The sequence below is a fragment of the Vulpes vulpes genome, chromosome 8 (assembly GCF_048418805.1).
Source record: "Vulpes vulpes isolate BD-2025 chromosome 8, VulVul3, whole genome shotgun sequence".
NCBI lineage: Eukaryota > Metazoa > Chordata > Mammalia > Carnivora > Canidae > Vulpes > Vulpes vulpes.
Genome location: NC_132787.1, coordinates 96,563,484 through 96,585,110, shown reverse-complemented (window position 1 = coordinate 96,585,110; position 21,627 = coordinate 96,563,484). Strand labels below are relative to the sequence as shown.

At 44.3% G+C, this 21,627-nt stretch overlaps 1 protein-coding gene and 1 long non-coding RNA gene across 50 annotated transcripts in view; one reads left to right on the top strand and one right to left on the bottom strand.

The window, feature by feature from the left end:
* PUM2 (pumilio RNA binding family member 2) overlaps positions 1-9,013 on the bottom strand; it is a 94,891-nt gene extending 85,878 nt beyond the window's left edge. For 7 of the 49 annotated variants that reach the window (XM_072767632.1, XM_072767640.1, XM_072767652.1 and 4 more), the window contains exon 1: positions 8,539-8,797. The gene's annotated coding sequence lies outside the window, so the exon portion shown is untranslated. Of the gene's footprint in view, positions 1-8,538; positions 8,800-8,861 lie in introns of those variants that run through there. The other 42 variants (XM_072767618.1, XM_072767612.1, XM_072767630.1 and 39 more) reach the window with 31 other exon arrangements.
* A 2,239-nt stretch (positions 9,014-11,252) lies between these two features.
* Positions 11,253-20,001, top strand: LOC140599848 (uncharacterized). The gene is made up of 3 exons (XR_012002829.1): positions 11,253-11,510; positions 18,857-18,983; positions 19,715-20,001. It is a non-coding gene; the product is annotated as an uncharacterized lncRNA (long non-coding RNA).
* The last annotated feature ends 1,626 nt before the right edge of the window (positions 20,002-21,627 follow it).

The window sequence follows — 21,627 nt, the reverse complement described above, 5'->3', positions numbered from 1 at the left end:
CTGCAGCATTGCTTGCAGTGGTTCAAAAATAAGAATTGAACAATGTACTTCTGAAACTAATAACACTATACATTAATTGAATTTAAATAATTGAACAAACTTAGCAACAGAAAAATGGTTTAACAAAATTAAAATCTGCACTGATTGTTACAAGTTATTGAAGTTTTATGTATAAACACAGTAAAATGTTCAAGATATTAAATAAAAACACCAAGTTGCCTAAGGTGTATCTTATAATCCCATTTTTGTTTTGTGTGTTTTAAGATTATGCATTCACTTATTTATTCACGAGAGACACAGAGAGAAGTAGACACAGGCAAAGGGAGAAGCAGGCTCCCTGTGGGGAATCTGATTGATGCAGGACACAATCCCAGGACCCCAGGATCACAACCTGAGCCAAAGGCAGATACTCAACCACTGAGCCACCCAGGTGCCCAAAAAGTTGAAATTGTAAAAAACTTTCTAAGTTGTTATTTATAAAACAACAACAAATGTATCCAGGCCACCTGGCTGGCTCAGAAGAGCATGTGACTGGACCCAGGATGTGCAGTCCCAAACTGAGTGTAGAGATTACTTAAATACACACACACACACACACACACACACACCTTGGGCTACAGAGCCTGAAAAGAGAAACCAAATCTGTTAGTTTCCAGGACTATTAAGTTATATACCAAAAAGAAAAAAGGGGGGGGGGGGGCCTGGAAGAAATATTGTGTAGAAATAAATAAATAAATGAATAAATAAATAAGTAAATTTGTTTGTTATAGACAACAATTATAGACACACAGAGAGAGAAGCAGAGACACAGGCTGAGGGAGAAGCAGGCTCCATGCGGGGAGCCCGATGTGGGACTCGATCCCGGGACTCCAGGATCACCCCCTGGGCCAAAGGCAGGTGCCAAACCACTGAGCCACCCAGGGATCCCCTATTGTGTAGAATTTAAATGAAATTTGTTTTATATGCATTTGAATCTTTAAAAAAAAAAAATTTTTTTTTAAGTAGGCTCCATGCCCAGTGTGAGCTTGAAGTCACAATCCTGAGGTCAAGACCTGAGCAGAAAACAAGAGCCAGACCCTTCAGATGCTTAACCAACTGAGCTACCCAAGTACTCCTTAAATAAAAATTTTTGAAAGGTGCATGAAGTATTCATAGGAAATACACACAGTAAAACAAAAACTAATCTTAGGAACATAACAAAGCAAATATTAAGTGAACTCTAAGATTAACTTCTGAAGATAGAGATAAAAAGGGAGAGAACACAATGAATTACATAAAGTTCTCATAATCCACAGAAAAAAATCATACCAACAATTCCTCATACACAACCTTATTTCTAGCATTAAACTTTCAAAGAAATTTCTTATATAGGATACTATAGAGGACACAGAATTATAATAGAAAATCTCACACCATTCTCTCAACAGATGCAGTTTCATAATCTTATTTTTTGTAGTTAATCCCTCAAGGAAAGCCATGCACCTAACTTGTAACACAGTCCCGGGAAACTAATTCCACAATTAATTCTGTAAGGGTTTCAGGACAATATGGTCTAAATCTTCCCAGGTTATACTCTTGGATATCCTAAGTCTTTCGGGATTATCCAAATCAGAAAAAGCCTTTAAATATGTTATGGTTCCCCCTACTTATTTCTCCAGTCATATCTTTTCTTTTTTTTAAAGGTTTTATCTATCTGACAGAGAAAGAGAGCATGTGTACACAAGCAGGGGAGGCAGCAGGCAGAGAAAGAGGGAGAAGCAGGCTCCCCACTGAGCAGGGACTCGAAGGCAGATGCCTAGCGGACTAAGACACCCAGGTGCCCCTATCCAGTCATATCTTTTCAATTTTCCCTACCTCCACGTCAGGTTCTGCCATTCTCCCCCATCAGGGTCACTATCCATACTAACAATCCCTCTGGCTGAATGCCAATTCATTTATCTCTTGACCAAATCAATTTCCACCAACTCCTTTTTTTTTTTTTTAAGTAAGCTCATGCTCAACATGGAGCTTGAACTCACAACCCTGGGATTAAGAGTTCCATGCTCTATGACCGAGCCAGTAAGATGCCCCTCTCCAAGTCTTTTTATTTATTTTTTTAAAGATTTATTCATTTATCTATTTATTCATGATAGAGAGAGAGAGAGGCAGAGACACAGGCAGAGGGAGAAGCAGGCTCCATGTCGGGAGCCTGAGGCGGGACTCGATGCCGGGACTCCAGGATTGCACCCTGGGCCAAAGGCAGGCGCCAAACCGCTGAGCCACCCAGGGATCCCCTCTCCAAGTCTTTTTAAATGTAACTTTATCTCATGCAGAAAGCTCTTCCTGACCCCTACGATGTTTACCTGTGTTAAGCCCACAGCACTTATTAACACCATATGTGTGGCACTCAGTGTACTACACTGCAATCACAAGTTTAATCATCTTACTCTTCCCTTTGCTGTAAACTCCTTAATAACAGGGATCTGGTATCACCAATATCTAAAGAAAGTCTGGCGCATCATAGGCCTACAAAACAAAAAAAATGCATGCAAGTTTCTGGTAGTCTACCTTGATGAGAAGATCCAACTTAGAGGGCAGCCCCAGTAGCACAGCAGTTTAGCCCTGCCTTTGGGGGGGGGGGGGTGATACCATCCCCTCCCCAATGGGCTCCCTGTGGGGAGCCTGCTTCTCCCTCTGCCTGTGACTTTGCATCTCTCTCTCTGTGCCTCTCATGAATAAATAAAATCTTAAAAAAAAAAGATACAACTTAGAATATCCAGAGTAACAAATGTTTCTCAAATAATACTCCATGAGTATCTTCTCAACCAGACTTACAATAAAAATTAGCAAGGGACGCCTGGGTGGCTCAATGGTTGAGTGTCTGCCAGGGTCCTGCGACAGGGTCCTGGGACGGGGTCCATATCGGGTTCTCTGCAGGGAGCCTGCTTCTCCCTCCGCCTATATCTCTGCCTCTCTCTGTGTATGTCTCAAGAATAAATCAATAAAATCTTTAAAAAAAAATTAGCAAACAATTTATCTTTAGCAAGTTCCTAGATAGAGTACTCCCATTTCTGCTAGTGTAGGAGCAAAGTAAATCAGATTAAATGAAGGCACATAAGGCTTTCCCTTGGATCCCTTTTCAGTAATCTTTTACACTTCAACTGCAAGGTGGTCCAAGAAAACATCTACAAGGAAAACCTGGTAGCTTTCACCTTCTCAAAACTTCAAATCTTGTTGTTTATGTTGACCAGTTTTTTTTTTAATTTGGAATGTTTGATAATCTTTTTTTTAATTTTTATTTATTTATTTTTTATTTATGATAGTCACACACACACATACACACAGAGAGAGAGAGAGAGAGAGAGAGAGAGAGAGAGGCAGAGACATAGGCAGAGAGAGAAGCAAGCTCCATGCACCGGGAGCCTGACATGGGATTCGATCCCGGGTCTTCAGGATCGCGCCCTGGGCCAAAGGCAGGTGCTAAACCGCTGCGCCACCCAGGGATCCCGTATGTTGACCAGTTTTAAAGATTCACTTTGTACTAGAGAAAACTTAATATTTTGCATTTAGTCAAACTAAAAATGCTGATGAAATACTAAACAGATGTTAATAAATGACCTGGTCACCAAAATGGACAACACAAGTAGCTTCTACCTGTATACAACTTTTGGTATTTATCAAAATAAGAACCATCTATATTTTTCTCCACCTACAATTCACCTTATTTGACTATCTAGCAGAGACCTATACTTATGGTCAACTTGTCTCTACTACTCATTTACTTTCTTTAATGCCTGAATGAATAAACCAGTGGCATCTTGCACAATCAAGACGATATTCTACTGATCCCTAATAAGCTATTCAAAAACAGTGCCTAAAACCACAGATCACCACTTTGACATCTAAAACTGCTACTCTTTTTATTTTTTATTTATTTATTTTTTTAAAAATTTTTATTTATTTATGATAGTCGCACAGAGAGAGAGAGAGGCACAGACACAGGCAGAGGGAGAAGCAGGCTCCAAGCACCGGGAGCCCGACGTGGGATTCGATCCCGGGTCTCCAGGATCGCGCCCCGGGCCAAAGGCAGGCGCCAAACCGCTGCGCCACCCAGGGATCCCCTAAAACTGCTACTCTTAACATGAGATGTCCACTACAATAGAAATCACAGATTTGGGGTGGCTCAGTCATTGAAATGCCAACTCTTAATTTTGGCTCAGGTCATGATCTCAGGGTCCTGGGATAGAGCACGGCACTGGGCTCGCAGCTCAATGGAGAGTCCACTTGAGGATTCTCTCTGCCCCTTCCCCTGCTCTAACGTGTGCTCTCATTCCCTCAAATAGACGTTAAAAAAAAAATTACCAAGATTTGCCCTCAAACTAGATTCTCTGCAAACTTAGTGATTTTTTTTAAAGGACTACAAGATGTCTAAAAAGAGCCTTTTCTACCCCATTCCCTGCCACACACCATTTCTTATATACTCTGGCAGTCAGTTGCAGGTTTTATTCTCCTGAGCAGGTGTTGAATAGGTGGTTGTGTAGGGTCATTTTATAGTCAATTTCACCGAATCACTTCCAGGAAGCAGATTTTTGTGGAGGTTTTGTGGTTCAAATTATACCTTTTGCCTTAGGTAGGGATAATGACTTTTTTTTCCTTCTCCCATTGCAGTCAAAGTATTCTGACATCTCAACTACTCCTTCTCCCTTCACATTTCTTCCTCTTTTTTGTACTTGGCAGCTACAGTGAAATCCTGGGATAATCTACATAAGGTGTACACATTTGTATGTTTTCTGGTATTCTATTCCAACATCTTCTATTTCTCTAAAAGAGAAAAATTAAATGAATAAGAAGTAAAAATCTGTAATACATAAACTAAAAATGGATGAGATTATAGAGTTAAACTTGCAGTGATAAAATATACTAAAGAAACTGATTTCAAGGCACTGGGGTTAAGTGTCTGTCTTTGGCTCAGGTCATGATCCTGGGGTCCTGAAATCGAGTCCTGCATCAGGCTCTCCGTGGAGAGCCTGCTTCTCCTTCTGTCTGTGTCTCTGCCTCTCTCTGTGTGTCTCTCATGAATAAATAAACAAAATCTTTAAAACAAGAAGGTGATTTTGCCAATGTGCTTAATAACCGATACTTTTTTAATTCTTTAAAGCACTTTAGAAAAATACAAAAAGGAGCCAGGCAAGGATCAAATAAAACTTTTCACTTAAGAAAAAGATCGGTGAAAGATAAAAATGTCCACAATTTCATTAAGAATTAAATGACTCTCTAGAAGGCGACACTGTGCTTAATTAGGCAAGTCTTAATTTTTCATTTATAAAGAAATTGGATCTTTTGAGTTCTTGGACGAAAAAGTCATTAAGAAAAAAATACATTAACCTTATGTCTGTAAACATACTGCTACCTGAAACTTTGAGAAGATACAAGCATTTACCATGAACCTATCTAGTAATTTTATACTGTTTCATTGGAAAGGTTTCAAAGTTATAGCTGTGTAAATTCACTTCTCCCACTACAAAAGCAATACATTTTAAGTGAAAAATATCTTCTATCTATATTCCTTTTTTATCTAAATTCCTAAATATAAAAATTACTAAAATATTAGCTTCTAAATGACAAGGTTTGATGGAAAACTTTTTCCACCAAGTCAGAATTCAAAAGTGAGAAACACAGAAACTAGACTGATAGCAATCCAAATTATCTCCTTTGTTACTGATCAAGCTACAATGGAACCACTAATTTAGACAAGGCCACTTGGGTTCCTACCACCACACCCCTTAATTATCCTAACCCAGTCACAGATAGTACTGGACAACTGATGGTCCTCCAAAGAGGGGCAGAGTATCTATCATGGTGACCTCAAGAAGCAGAACAAAGTGCTTTCTGCAGGGGGCAGACTTCCAAAGAAAAAGAGAGGAAGGAGGCTAAGCCATATTCTCCACCAGTTCCTTCCTACAAATTCATCAGGCAAGAGTGAAGAAGTGGGATAACAAAAAGTCAGACGGTTTATAATGCCTTGTTAGAAAAGGCAAGAAATGAGAAATCTACCTAATACATTGCAAACCATTTTATCCAGTTATTTGTACTATTTCTATATTAATCACACACCTATCACAACAGCCACAAACTGTGAATACAAGCCAGACAAAGCCACGTGAGATATATTCAGATATTTAAAATAATCCTGTCTTGGGGATCCCTGGGTAGCTCGCGGTTTAGCGCCTGCCTTCGTTCTGCCCAAGGGTGTGATCTTGGAGACCAGGGATCAAGCCCGAATCAGGCTCCCTGCATGGAGCCTGCTTCTCCCCCTGTCTGTGTCTCTGCCTCTCTCTCTGTCTCTCAGGAATGAATGAATGAATGAACGAATGAATGAATGAATAAATAAATAAATAAACAAACCTGCCTTAAGATCATGAAAAAAAATACAGACTATTTGCTATGATAGAAACTCAACCAACTTACAGGTCACTGAATTAGAACTATGGAGAACTTGAGTCCAGGAGATAGGAACTAATCTCCACTTAAAATTATGAAGATCTTGTCAATGTCTATAAAAAGTAGACAATTTGGTCACTGACCAGATTGGCTTTGAATGTCACACCTAGCCCAAATCTCTGATCATAGTTACTTCTGCTAAGTACCCTATGCAGGAAGACAAATTGTATCTCACCACCAGAAAAGATTTATAAACAAGTATGGAAGGTTTAAGAAAAACAAAATCCTAATATCATCTTTGTTGAGACTGCATGGGTTAGCTTATGTCCTCCATGCCTAAGAAAAAATTGTCTATTAAAGTGGACAACCTTGTAAGATCAATTCAACCATGACAGTAATTTAGACTTTAAGTTGAAATCTTACTAAATATTCAAACATCTAAAAGAACTTTCCACTCAAATTAAGAAAACTATGTATAAAAATTAGACAGCTTAAGTTCTCTTGAAGATGTTTAAGTTTGTTAATAGCAAATCTAACTTGGAAGACTGAATAGCCAGACTTGTACAAGTAAGAAAAAAAAGAGCTTAAGAACCAGGATTCTAAAATACAACTAATTGTTTAAATCGGTGTAAACTTTTACTGGGCACAAAAACCTTCAGGACACCCAAAGACAACTGTAAATAACTTAGGTTCACCCAAAATTGAACTTTAAAAGGCATTCAGGCAAAAGGGAAATACCATCATTTATGATGTCTGTGCAGATGGAAGTAAATCATCTTCAAAAAGCAGAATATTTAAAGACTAAGCACAGAAGCTCATGCCAATTAAAAAATATTTGTCCTTCTATTTTAAACAGGATTCCTAGCCAGAATTCCTTAAATCATCCTCCGATACTCTAGGTCACATGGTGAAGAGTCACCTATTAAACACGGAATCTAAGCAGTAAACAACCTTTTAAAATCCTTAGGTAACTCCCTTTATTTAAATCGTTTTGAAATACCTTTACAGACATCACATTTCTCTTAAGCGTCTAAACCCTCCGTCTAACAGAGCTCTCCCGGGGGGGGGGGGGGTGGGGGGGATGGGCTTTACCGAAAAACAAAAAAAAAACTATCAACAGTTTTCTTAAGTTAAAAATCTCAAAGTCCGAAATCCTGATTTTAACTGACATGATTGTCTTATTACGCCTAACACATTCGTGGTATTAACCCCCCTCCCCCCCTTAAAAAAGGTTCCAATACGTGTTAGAATGAAGCACCAGGCTAAGAAAAACGGGTTTAACCCGAGCTGCGTTCTCAGCAGCAGCAGCAAGCAGCAGCCTAACTTTTTCACACGCGTTGGTCGGCGAATAAAACTTTGTAAACCGTGATCCCCTATCCTGACCCAACTCGGAAACAAAAACTGCTGCTGCCACAATGTCTGAAGCCTCTATATAATCCATCCTTTCTTTCTCGTTTTAAGTTGCGGGTCCTCTCTTCGCCGGGCCTGAATCTGTCGCGGCAACAAACACACAAGATTCGCGGATCGCGGCGGCGCCCAGGGAGTCTGAGCGCCCCCGCCGCCGACTCCTGCCTACCCACACCTGTCTGCCGCCAGCTTTCCCCGGACGCGCTCGGGCCCCCCGCCCCCCGCCCCCCGCCCCGGGAATTCCCACACTTGTTTTCATAGACCCACTCCTTCCCCCTTCGCCCACTTCCAACTCGCACACTTCTCCGGAGCCCCGGCCGGGGGCCGAAGCGACAGCTCGGGCCCGGGAGCCCCGGGAGCCCCGGGAGCCCCGGGAGCCCCGGGAGCCCCGGGCCCCGCGGCGTGGGGCGGGGTGGGGTGGCCCCCGGGAGGCCCCCCGCCCCCCGCCCCCAGGGCCGCGAGGCCGCGCCGCGGGGGCGGAAGCTTAGCGCGAGCCGACCCCCCCGCCCGCCGGCGCACACCCCCTTCCGGCACCCCTCCCCCCGCATTGTGCGAGCGGGCCCCAGGCCGCGGCCGCCGCGGGCTGCCCGCAGGCCCCGTCCGCCCTCCCGCCTGCGAGCCGCGCCCGCCGCGCCCGCCGCACAAAGCCCGGGACGCCGGCTTCTGCGGCGCCCGAGCGCGGGGAGACGGAGCCGACGCCGACTGACTTACGGGGCTGCTGCGGCCGCGCTGCCTCAGCCGGGGACACCGACCGTTGGGCACACGGCGGCGTCGCTCTGGGCCGTCCTTCCCTCCTCCGCCCTCGGTGGCGGCAAGATCTTCTTTCTCCACCTACCTCCCTCCCCCCCACCCCACCTCCTCCTTCTCCTCCCCCTCCTCCTCCGAACCACCGAAGTACCGAGGGTGAGACACAGAGACTCACAACAACATGGCTGCCACCGCCGCCTCCCCTCCCCTCCCCCCCCGCCCACCGGGCGCGCGCAAGGCACTCCGGGAGAAAGGGGAGGGGAGCGGGGGGAAGGGGGAGCGCTCACCGAGGTGCGGCTCCTCTCAGTGGCTTCCGTCGCTTCTCCCGCGCTCCAGGCGCCGGCCGGCGGGGGCTCTGCGCGTGCGCACGCTCTCCGCGCCCGCGCGTTTCGGCCGGCCCTCGGGCATGCGCACCCCCGCCCTCACCTTGCGGGCTGGCGGCTGGCGGCTGGCGCTGGGCTCGGCGGCGGCGGCGGCGGCGGCGGGTGGGGACGCGCGCCCGGGCTGGCGCGGCGCAGGCGTGCTGTCGCCGAGCGCCGCGTTCGCCTCTGTCTTCCCGCGTGGGGCCTCGGCTTCCGAATTCGCTCGCCCTCCGCTTCCTCCCTGGGAGCTCATTGTTCTCCGCCAACCGCGTGTGCGGGCGTCGTCGCCTCTGGGGCGCGGGCACCCGCAGGAGCCGGACGGTCATCCCGGCCCTGGGGCTCATCCTCGCCCTGTCCCCGCAGCCTGCGATGGACACGCATCTGGGGTGCAAAAGCGAGCCCCTTGCGTGGACTGTCATTCTGGCGGCCGGTGGAGCCCCCCCTCGGCACGCAGCCGCCCCCCCCCCCCCCCCCCCAGTGCTCGGCCCGGGGGAACACAAAGGACACCGGGCGTCCTCCTGGGCTGGGGATGCTTCGCCAAGCGCACCGCGCCGCCGCCCTGGCTCGGGGGCCTGGTCGTGGGGACCCCAGGCTCGACCCCCGCCCCGTAGTCTGCCCCCGTCACACAGCCCTACATTGGTAGGGGCAGCGGCAGCGTGTCCGACTCGTCCTGGGCGACTGTAAACCCCCCGAGGGCTGCAGGGGCCATGTGCCTTGTGTCCCCCAGGGCCTGGCCGGGGTAGAGTGGTGAACCGTCCTATAGGTTGAATGCCTGAGCTTTTCGGTTTTTAATTGTTACCGGAAAGCGTGTGATTTTTTTTTTTTTTAAATCTGCCCCAAGCCTTTACCTGTGGTCCACATTTCAGGCTTCTAGGTATTTCCACGTGAATGTTCATCCTGGCGCCAAACAAGAGCCAACTTACAACCATCCCCAACCAACCCAGTTCTTGCATTTTTTTTTCAACAGTTGGTAGTGCTAGACCTATTGAGCACCCCGAGTTAGTCCTTTGAGACCATCCTTGTCTCTTTCTCTTACACCCCTCTCTCCCCATATAGGATTTTTCACTTCCCAAATATTTCTGGAGACTTTTTTTTCCCTCCCCTTTATCCTTGCTTCCCCAGGTCTGGATTTCTATAGCAGGCTCTTAATTAGCCCTTATGTGTTCAGTCTTGTTCCCTCTAGTCAGCTCTGCTCCCCATCTAAAATGAGAATCTGATTCCTGACTTTCTTGCCTCTCCTTTGGCCATCCCATTGCTTCCTTTTCCCCCCCACAGCTTCATTCCCCCTGACCCCCGCCCATGTCTGTAGAACTAATAGATGTTCCTTCTGGAAATGTCTCATGATCAAGTAAGTATGGGACACTGGGATATACATGTGTTGCCTGCTTCCACTTCCACTGGGCTGATAATAGCTGAAGAGTCTTTATGTACAGTTGCTTAGTCCGGGTTAAAAGCCCTGGACTAAGAAGCCCTCCCTCAGAATGCAGAATTGGGACTGAGACCCCAGTCACCCTCTGGAAACTCTCTTGAGCTTGACATCTCCCAGCTTATTGTTTTTTTTTTTTTTTTAAGATTGATTGATTGATTGATTTATGATAGACATAGAGTGAGACAGAGAGAGAGGCAGAGTGTCACAGGCAGAGGGAGAAGCAGGCTCGCTGAGCCACCCAGGCATCCCCTCCCGGCTGATTTGTCCCACAGTGTGGGCAGCAAACCCATAGAGAAAACTGGAGTTGAGAGAGAAAGGGAGTCCTGATAATGCTTCTCTTCCCCTTTGTTCCTATACCTTGCTCTACCCTTGGATTCGGAAACACATGCCTGGATCATTATAATTTTTTTTTTTTTTTTTTTTTTTTTTTTTTTGCTTAAGCTAGATGAAATGAGTTTCTGTTACAACAAAGAGCCCTAACTAAAGGCTGTGTGTACACCACAGTTATTATTTATTTAGTACTTAAAGTAGGCAAGCACTAAAACACTTTCCATACATTGTTTCATTTAATGCTCCCAGTATCCCCAAGAACAGGGCAGCTAAGCAGGCCTGTGACCTGTATATATAGTCCCGTAAGGCCTGAAGTTTTAGAAGCTTTAGAAAAGTCCCACAATTGGTTTAATGTTTTGTCATCGCCATTTAGGAAATGTTAATAGTTTTTGGAAGATAAATTTTCATTTTGCATTGGTCTCCACAAACTATATAACCCGTACTGTTTATGCGTTTTTCTCTCTTTGACAAAAGACTTCTTAGTATCTTTAAAATAGAATTATACATTGTAAATATCCGAGTGTACATAGTGTACTACACTTCCGAAACAAATCTGACTCTAGAAGACTATTTTTAATGGAAAATCTCTTAGAGGCTTTGTGCTCTGCAGAATACCGATCAAAGTCCAACCTTCAGTGATCTGACTCCGCCTACCTCCAGCTCCACCCTACACATGAGCTGTTTCTTGCTTCTGTGCCTTCACAAATGCTTTACAATCTGGCTTTCCTCATTAGGCACCTTCTGATTATAATTGGCTTCTCTTGCAGATTTACCTACAAGGAAAGAATGCATTCCTCAGCTACTGTAAATATCAGGTGAGCTTGATAGTTAAGGTGGACATTGTTGATTGATGCCTGACAGCCATTCTAATCCCCGGGAGCTTGTTAGAAATGCAGAATCTTGGCCCCACTCCAGACCTACTGAATCAATATCTGCACTTTAACAAGATTACTGGGCAATTCTTCTACATAATAAAATTTAAGAAGCATTGGTAAGCCAATCACAATAATAACATCTCACTTGATAGGAACTGGTTCTGTAGTGGGTGTGTCATTCATTTAGAGGCTGTGGGACACAAAGAGGTGCCAACTCAGCATCTGGGGGAAAAAAGCTAGGCTCTCCTGAATGTAAACAAAAAAGCACCTTGTCCCCAGGTCCTGCTGACAGACATCCTATCTGCTAGGAGCCCACCGAGAGTATTTACTTTCCCTGTCTTCTTTACCAGCAGATCCTCTGGATGTCCCTGTGGGATGGAAGAGGCATAGGGTAGAATGAGCAACACACATTGCATCTTAGGAAGTGTCTATATGGCCTGCTGAGACAAGTGGTTCTCAGCCAGAGTTGCACATCAGAATCACCTTGGGGAACATTTGAATTGTATCATTCTCTAGCCCGATCCCAGAGATTCTGATTGAATGGTTCTGGTCTGGCTGAAGACTGGATATTGATATTTTTAAAAATATCCCCTAGTGGTTATAGCATGTAGCCATTGGTGTACCACCAGTTTAGACAGACCACATCTAAGAGGATAATGCCATTTTAATATTCCCTATGAAAATGTCGCTTTCCACTGGGACTGCTAATGAAACTTGTAAACTCTTTACAACTTTGTTGTTTATATAAAAATAATATAAGCCCTTTATCAAAATTTCAAGAAATGAAGAAAAGTTCAAACCATCTCAATTTCAATATCACAGAAATACTACTTACTACCCACATGTGGTAAACAGCATTATTACAAGCACAAATTCAGATAGAAGGATGGATAGAGAGCTACGTAGGGTAACAGGAGGAATAGACTAAGTCTGCCCGTGCTCTTTTTCTTTTTTCTTTTTTTTAAGATTTTATTTATTCATGAGAGAGAGAGAGAGAGAGGCTAAGACATAGGCAGAAGGAGAAGCAGGCTCCCTGCAGGGGGAGGGACTCAGATCCCAGGACCCTGGGATAACGATCTGAGCCAAAGGCAGACATTCAACCACCGAGCCACCCAGGTGCCCCTGCACATGACTATTTTTAAAATACAGTGTTGAATTTAGTCTTACTTGAATTTTGAAAGACCCAAAGGAATTGCTCAGATGCATGTTTCTTCACTGTAAGAGGGATTGATTCATAAAAGCTTTCTCAAAGGTTAAAATGATTTAAAAAAAAATCATAATAGGACAGAGGAACTATGTGCTTCAGTATTGTTCAGTACTGAGTTCCCTGCTAACAGATCCTCTGGATGTCCCTTTGGGGATTAGATTAACACTTTCACTTCCTTCTAATCTCTTTCCTGTACTTCGTAATTTTGGGCTCATTATTTTTCACTTTGTCAAGGTTTATAATATTTACTTTTCGTATTGATTTTTCTTAATTTCAGTATTTAAATGTATTTATCGTGTATAGCTTCTTCATGTCTGACTTTATTTTGATTCAATGATACGGATTTCATCATGTATCAGTTAGCCTTTGTTTATATGGGTTACAAACCACCCCCAATAGCTCATTCTCTAGCTCCCAGTGCTGTGGGTTGGTCAGTAGGGCTGGGTTCAACTGGGAGGTTCAGCTGATCTCTCCTGGACTTACATGCACAACTGATAAGCCAGTACCGAGCCTGGGGCTGCATGGCTCAGGCCTGGTGGTCAGCCAAGGCACTTGTAGCCCCTCCTGTAGACTTGCTTAGGCTTGTTCACTCGTAGCAGACAGTGAGAATGGAAGCTGCAGGCTTGGAATTCATGTAATGTCCCTTCTTCTGCAAGTCATTGGCCAAAGCAAATCATAAGGCCAGCCCAGATTTAAAAGATGAAGAAACAGACTTTATCTTTTGATGGGAGAAGATACAAAGAATTTGTGTGTATTTGCAATCTTTCGACAGCCTTATATTTCTTACGCTTTTAAAATGCCCCTCTCCCAACCCTTCCCCCCCAGCCCCAGCAGCATCTTCATGCCCCAGGACTTTGTGGACACTGCTCTTAGGGAAGAATCTCATGGAAAAGTCTTAGGCCGATTTGATTTTAACCTACTTAAGAATATTTTCCTCGGCTTTTGAAGTTTAATGTCTTAATCACAATGTATCCTGCTGTTGATCAGTTTCTAACAGATTTTCTTGGCGTTACAATATAACCCTGATATTTGAAATTAAGTTCTTTAATTATTTCAGGGAAATATTTCTGTATAACAGCCCTGAATATTTTTTTCTCTGACCTTTGATGGAGTTTTCTACTTCAGGACAATAAGGTGATGGGAAGACACTATTAAAAAGAATTTTCAGGACGAAAACATCTTTGTCCTTTCTTCATGTGTACCACCTCATTAGTCCTCTAATATCTTTGGCTTTTTCTTCTGAATTCACTACGATTACATCAAGTCTTTTCTTCAATGTTATTAATTCGTTTTTCTGCCAAATTGTCAATGGTGCAATGTCACCCTTGGTTTTGATGTTTCCTTAGCTTCTCAATCATCCCTTTCATCATATTTTGATGTTTTCTCATCATCTGTGCTATTAGTCTATTGTCTCCCAGCTCCAAACTTTGCAGTGCTGAGATTGAGATTCTGCAAATGACACTTCTTTGCCAGTGAGCGACCTGGGAAACTTCGTCAATAGCGGGCTCCTGGAAAGAGATGACAAGGTGGGTGGAAGGAGAAGTCTCTTGCTCTTCCACTTGTTATTCCTATCAGCAAGATCCCAAGGGAGCACTTCAGCCCAACTGTAGAAGTTGGTTCCAGTTTCTAACTTCTTTGCCCACTCCCAGAACCAGCCTGCTGATACTCCCTTGGAAGAATAAGCAGTGGCTGAATGATGACCCTTCCTCAGAGGACTGAGACCCTGCTCCTCTAGAGACTCTTCTCCAAACTCCTGCGGTAGTAGGAGCAACCAGAATGCCCCCTCCTCAGAAGTCCAAGTCCCAACTCTCTGGGGTACTTCCTTTGTTTCTAAGTTCAGCTAATGTCCCCCTCTTTTCTTGATTTCCTCAGGGGTGGTCGCTGTAGTTACTAACTCTACTACTTCATGCTTCTCATCATGCTTTTTTGTTTTGTCAGCCTAACTAATTGCCCACATTCTCTCCATTAAAATAACCAGTGTGGTCTCTGTTTTCCTGACTGGTCCTAAACTGATGCATCATCTTCTAGAACTTACTAAAGTTTTGTTATTAAACATGTTATTATAGCATAAGCATTTGCAGAAAATGTGACTTTTTAAAAGATTTTTATTTATTTATTCATGAGATACACAGAGGGAGAGGAAGAGACATATAGGCAGAGGGAGAAGCTGGCTCCCCGTAGGGAACCCAATGTGGGACTTGATCCCGGTACCAGGATCACGCCCTGAGCCAAAGGCAGACGCTCAACCACTGAGCCACCCAAGTGTCCCAAAATGTGACTTTAAAAAAAAAACTTTTCCCGTGCCTTTATTGCATTTTTTTCTGCACCTATTTTTTTTTGTTGTTTAAATGAGTCAGGCAACATTACTAGCTCTTATTGTTTAAACAGGTTTATTGAGCTGTAATTTACATGCCATACAATTTACCCATTTAATGTGTATAATTCAGTGGTTTTAGGATAGTCACAGATGCCTACAACCACTAGCAGAGCCAATTTTAGAATATTTTTATCACTTCAAAAAGAAGCCACATACCTGTTGGATAGTACTCTGCTGACCTCCCACACCCTAGTCCTAAACAGCCACTAATCACCTTTTTGTCTCTATGGGTAGTTTGCCTATTCTGGACATTTTGTATAAATGGGAATCATATGTGTCTTTTGTGACTGGCTTCTTTCACTTAGCGTAATGCTTTCAAGTTTCACCCTCGTTGTGGCATGCATCAGTACCCTATGGCTTTTTTACAACCAAATAATATTCCAGTGCATGGATATCCCACATTTTGTTTACTCATTCATCAAATAATGGAAATGTGGGTTGTTATCACCCTTTAGCTATCATGAAGAATGCTGCCATGAATATTCGTGAACAAGTATTTGGGTAGTGTCTTAGACTGTAGTTTCTCTCGGATTGGGTTTTCTGCCTTTTGTATGAGGTGTTCTTTCCTTTTTTCCCTTGTCGTTTGTTTGCCTAATTGCCTCCAAGAAAGGCCACTTATGTTTCTTGCTGCTCGAGGTTACCATGGGCAGACCTAGCACACTTTCATTTTGCTTTGAGCGACTGTGAGCTTTCTTACTCATCTGGGATCAATGTGTCTTCCCTTCAGAGCTATCGTTTGACTATAAGGTATAGTTTTATGCCACTTAACCTGTAGCCCAAGGAAACCATGGTAGAGGAGGGAACAAGCTTATTCAGCGCTAAATGGATTCTTGCTGGAGGTCCTAGATGCTGGTCACTCAGTAGAAATCCTCCTGAACATTCTTTGCAAGGCCCATGCCACCTACTTGAGGATTTCATTCCACCCTCATAGAGTTCAGCTTGTTCTGTCAACTAAGAGTGTCCAGGAAGATGGTAAACGTAAACCATCGTGACATCCACTTTGCTTCCTGCCTTATTTCATCCTAGGTGTCTGGTCTGTTAGAGTCCTATCTCAGGACAAAAGCCAAGCAAGAGCACTAATCAGCTTGTGCATAGCTATAGATAGTTTCCTTTCCCCTTCCAAGACATAGCCCAATTTCCTAAGAAATTGTATATTTGGGGAAGATCGCCTTATATCAATTTCTCATTTCAGCATTATGAGAAAATTTTTCTTAGATACTCTTAGCTGGTGACCTTGCATATGATCCCTTGTTCTTCAAGTGAGGTCACCAGTCTCAAGCAGAGGATTTCTCCAAAGCTTCTATTTCCCATTTCAAAATACTTTCCAAATTTACCTTCTGTCATTTGGTGTATTGTCAGGGACAACATGGCCAGTGCAGGCTTGAATCCCCATCTTTGCTCTAAAGCTTATACAAAATGAAGAACCCACTGTTAGCTAAACCTTAACTACCTATCATTCTTCCATGACAGGCAATAAAACAGTGGGGATCTGAATCATGGTATGTTTGGGGTTTAGGAACAATTGTTCTAGTTTGGGGAAGCTGTGGTGGCTGTGAGTTTGTTTGCTTGTATTCTCTGAATGTTTGTGCATGAGGACAGTGCTGTCATAGCTTGTATGTCCTATTGCACCTGAAGGAGAAGCCAACTGAATGTTGGAGGGTCAGAGAGAATTTCCCTAAACATGGACATCCCCGGGTAGGGTGAGGTTTTCCCAGCTTTTTATACTTTCTGGGGGAGGGCAGGGAAACCTGGCTAGTTTTCATATTTGGGCATAGTAGAGAGTAGGGCTTTCCTAGACTTAAAATAAGAAGGTCTTGGACACAGGGAACTCTAGGATTTTTTGTCCAATGTCTTGGACTTAGGTGAGGGCAAAACTGGACAAGGAGACTTCTGTATTATCTCAGACATGCCACACCTCCATCATTCCCAGAGTATGACTTGCATGCCATTGGAGTGATTCTCAGGCTGTGTGTTGAGTCAGGGAGTCAAATAATGCTCATAAATTCAAAAACTACTACCTGTCCATGGTGTCAGGAAAATCTACTGATATCTTCTACTTTATAGGCTGCCAGGAATAGAGATTTTGAAAGTTGATTATATTTTCTCATTTGTCATTTAACTAGAGATGCATTACACGGGAAAAATATATACAAAATATTATTGAAAACCTGTTAGGTAGGGGTGCCTGAGTGGCTCAGTTAGTTAAGCATCCTCCTTTGGCTCAGGTCCTGATCTCAGGGTCTTGGAATGGAGCCAAGCACTGGGCGTCCTGCTCAGTGGGGAGCCTGCTTCTCCCTCTTCCTCTTCTCCTCCCTGCCACTTGGGCTCTCTCTCTCTCTCTCTCTCTCTCTCTACCTCCCTTGCTCTCGCTCTCTCTTCCTGTCTCAAATAAATAAAACCTTAAAAAAAGAAAAGAAAAAAAAAAGAAAAGAAAAAAACCTCCTGGTAGTACAACAGGTTCAGTGCAATACTGTGAATTATAATAAAAAATATATTTTTGGTCTTCATCCTCATTCCTGGCATAGAGCTCCTAAAATCCATGGAATTTCATAAGAGATGAAAGAGATAAAAGGTATCTTTTGTTATTCATAACAAGTCCCATTCAACCATATCTAAGTTTGAATGAAGTCACTTATGGAAAGCTTCTATCTAACCTGAGAGCTGGTTGAGGGAGGGTGACCATCCAGGTAATTAGAGGGTTAGAACTTTCAGCCCCATCCCCTGATCTCTGGCGGAGTGGAGTGGGGTTGGAGGTTGAAATAATCACCAATGGTCAGTGATTTAATCAATCATGCCTACATAATGAAGGCTCCATAAGAACCCTAAACAATGGGGTTCAGAAAGCTTCTGGACTGATGAACGTGTGTGGGGGTGTGCTAGAGTGTAGAAATTCTACACCCCATCTCCCATACCTTGCTTTATGGCACCTCTTCCATTTGGCTGTTTCTAAATTATATCCTTTAATAATAAACCAGTAACCAAGTAAGTAAATTATTTTCATACATTCTGTAAGCTGCTGTAACAAATTATCAAATCTGAGGCAGCTGTTGTGGGGACCTGGAACCTCTGACTTAAATCAGTAGGTCACAAACGCATGTGACAACTTGGCCTTATAATTGATATTGGAAGTGAGTGAGGGCCTAAAGTCTTCTGGGACTAGCCCTTAACCAGTGGGGTATGCTCTAATCCCAGGTAGGTGTGTCAGAACTGAATTGAATTGTAGGACACCCAGTTGTTAGCTACAGAGAATTAGAGAATTGCTTGGTGTGGGGAATCCCCCTCCTCCCACATTTGGTGACCAGAATTAAGTATTGAGAGTAGTAGATTGAAGAAATGGGGTTACTTTGTTTTTGTTTTTGTTTTCCTTTATCTGTTGTAGAAGAGGCAATGAGTTTTTCCTACTCATTCACCTCAGTGTTCATGGTCTCTGGTGTACTGTGTGTGTCAAAGGGCTTTAAAATATCCCTCCCATTGCAGAATTTCATAGAGAAAGTTGATCCTAGAGAGAAAACACAGCTTGGCAGGGAAAACGGAACAGCCCCATCATGTAGTCTTCTTGGGTTGACAAGTAGAGCCAACATTCAGCATTTTATAGAGAATATTAATTTTATAGAGAATATTATTTATTTGAGAGAGAGCATATAGAGTATATTAGAAGCAAATCCTCCTTTGAAAAACAGAAGCAAAAACTGTGTATCCTAGACAATGAATGGTAACAAATGTATGAAACAAGAAGTAAACATCCCTGAGCAGACTACATCATGTGAGACGATCTCAGTGTTGCGCAAAGGAAGATATGGAAGAGTCCTTGGACAGAGGAAACTGGAGGGTAAGAGACTATTCTGTTGGCTATAGTAGGTATGAATCTTTACCAGCTTCTAAGTGAAGAGAAACCAAGATCAGAACCTTCTGTACAACATTTATATTTTGTTGTCTATAAGAATTTAGAGTAAACTGATTGTGGTTCTCATTAGGGTATGTGCTCCTCCTTTTTTTTTTTTTTTTAAGATTTTATTTATTTATTCATGAGAGACACACAGAGGCCAAGAGACACAGGCAGAGGGAGAAGCAGGCTCCCTGCAGGGAGCCTGAGGTGGGACTCAATCCCAGACCCCAGGAACATGCTCCGAGCCAAAGGCAGACAGACGCTCAACCACTGAGCCACCCAGGTGTCCCTGTGCTCTTCTTTCTTAACTAGTCCTTTTGAGGTCTACACAAAGTCCCAAATAAAGCCTCAAGATTTCACTGTAGTTGATAGTCAAGCTGGATAAATCTTGGACTATTGAAGTCAAAGGTCTAGTACATGGTCAAAACAAGATAACTGTGCTTCCAGGCTGCTACTTTAACAGGATTCCGTCTGGGTTTACCTTATGGTACATGAATATCCTAAAGCACACCTGTAATATCACCCTCTGTGTATGCCCTGGGTCACCATAGTGTCAGTCCTCATATAACCATCAGCATGCACATTCGCAGCGCCACCCTCTTGTTTGACTGAGTATTGCATCCAGGTTGTTGGAGTGTCCCTTTCTTGATTCCTGATTTTCATTTTCTTTTCAGAGAAATACAGGACCCCAGAGTTGAAAGCATTTCCTTGTGGTAGCTTCATTCTTCCTACTTCCTCCAATCAACACTCCAAGTCGCCACTGGAGTCATCTTTGACTTTTATCTTTCTCTAATACTGCATGCACATGCAATCCACCAGTAGACCATGTTGGCTTTTCTTTTGAAAATATCCAGATTCCATCCATTTTCTACTATTTCCACCATGACCACAGTAGTCTGTGCTACCATCATCCCTTAAATGAACTACTGCAAAGCCTTGTCTCCCTGCCCCCCCTCCTTGCCCAGCCCTGGTCTATTCTACACAGAGCAGTCAGTGTGTTCCTTTTATAATTCAAGTTGGATCTTGTCCCTCCTCTGCTCAGAACCCTGTGATGGCTTCCCATGTCACTTGGAATAAATCTAAAATCGTTACCATGACGTTTGTATTCTGGCTCCCTGCTACCTCTCAAATCTCCCCCTCCCTGAAGCCACATTGGATGCTTGGCTGTTCCTCGAATATACCAGACTCTAGCTTCAGGATCTTTGTGTTTTTAATTTCTTGCTGGACTATTTCCTCCCAGATACACAGCTCATTTCCTCCACATCTCTTGTTCAAATTCACCTTACTGGGAAGACCTCTGGAGACACTCCCTTAGATAACACACATACACACAACTCATGTCTTTCCCAGCCATTCTGCATCCCCTTACTCTGCTCGATTTTTCTCCTTGGTACTTAGTACCACCTGAGGTATGATTTATTTGTTTATTGTCCTTCTTATTGCACTAGGAGTAAGCTCCATGAAGGCAGGGGCTTTGTTGTACTCTCAGCTGGACCCCAGCTCCTCAGGAGGCTCCTGACACAGAAGAGGCCAGGTGAGAAATACGTGTGGAGCATACGAATGACCTCCTCATAGGAGGTGTCTCCTCATACTTGCCTAAGCAATTTTTTGGGGAAAAAACTGTTAAGAGGCTTGCCTCCGGACCACCTGAGGACATGTGGTCCCGAAGAGCACTGCCCCTCACATGGTGCTCTGCTGCTGCCCTCAGCACACAGGAAACTGTGCGCAAGATGTCGCTGTGAGGTGTTTATGGTGCTGTGCTGAGGATTGCAGGCCCCGTGAAATGGAGCCATCCAAACCAGTCCAACAGGAGTGAGGGCAGGGTTCTGGCCAGACTAGTGAAAAAGAGAGAATCATGGGGGCCTCGCAAGGCCGGGTTCCGTCCACCCCGGGTGAGACAGGGCAAAGAGGGCACTCTCGCTGAGGAACCGGGGCTGAGACAGTGAGGCGGACAGGCAGCACCCCAAAACACAAAGGATACAGAAGCTGCCACCGTGTTTCCCTGTGAAAGCAGCCCCGCAGGTGAGCAGGCCTTCCTTTCAGACTCACCCGTTCGTTTGGCACATGTTTACTGAGCATGTGCTGTGTGCCGAGCACGATTTTAGGCCCTAGAGGACAGTTTGAGGAGCTGAAGATGTCCGGGAGGGGCCCGCATTGGCTCAGGAGGGTCCCCTGCAGTTCAGTGTTCCTTTCTCCTCTCTGGATGCCCAGGCTGGGCTGCCTCTCCATCTCCACTAGGAATCAGCGCTGCCCAGGCAGCTGGGGCCCAGGGAGGCACAGGGCAGCTTCCAGAGCTTCCCACCACCACCCCTCACCATGAGGGCTCCTCGGCCTCTTGTCTTCACTGCTGCAAACTCCCCAGGGGATGGAGGGTCACTTCCATCACCTGCTGTTCTGTGCTCTAGAACACAGAGCTCCGTGGACTGATAGACACTCACCCCCAGCTGCCCTAGAGCCTGCCCCTGCACTGGCTTTGTGGCTTACAGAGGGCAAGGAAGCAGGTTGTGCCCAATGAAGAAGCAGGAAATGGAGCAAGATATGTTTCTTCAGGGCGTATCTTTAGGGGTATTTCTTTAGGGATGCTACT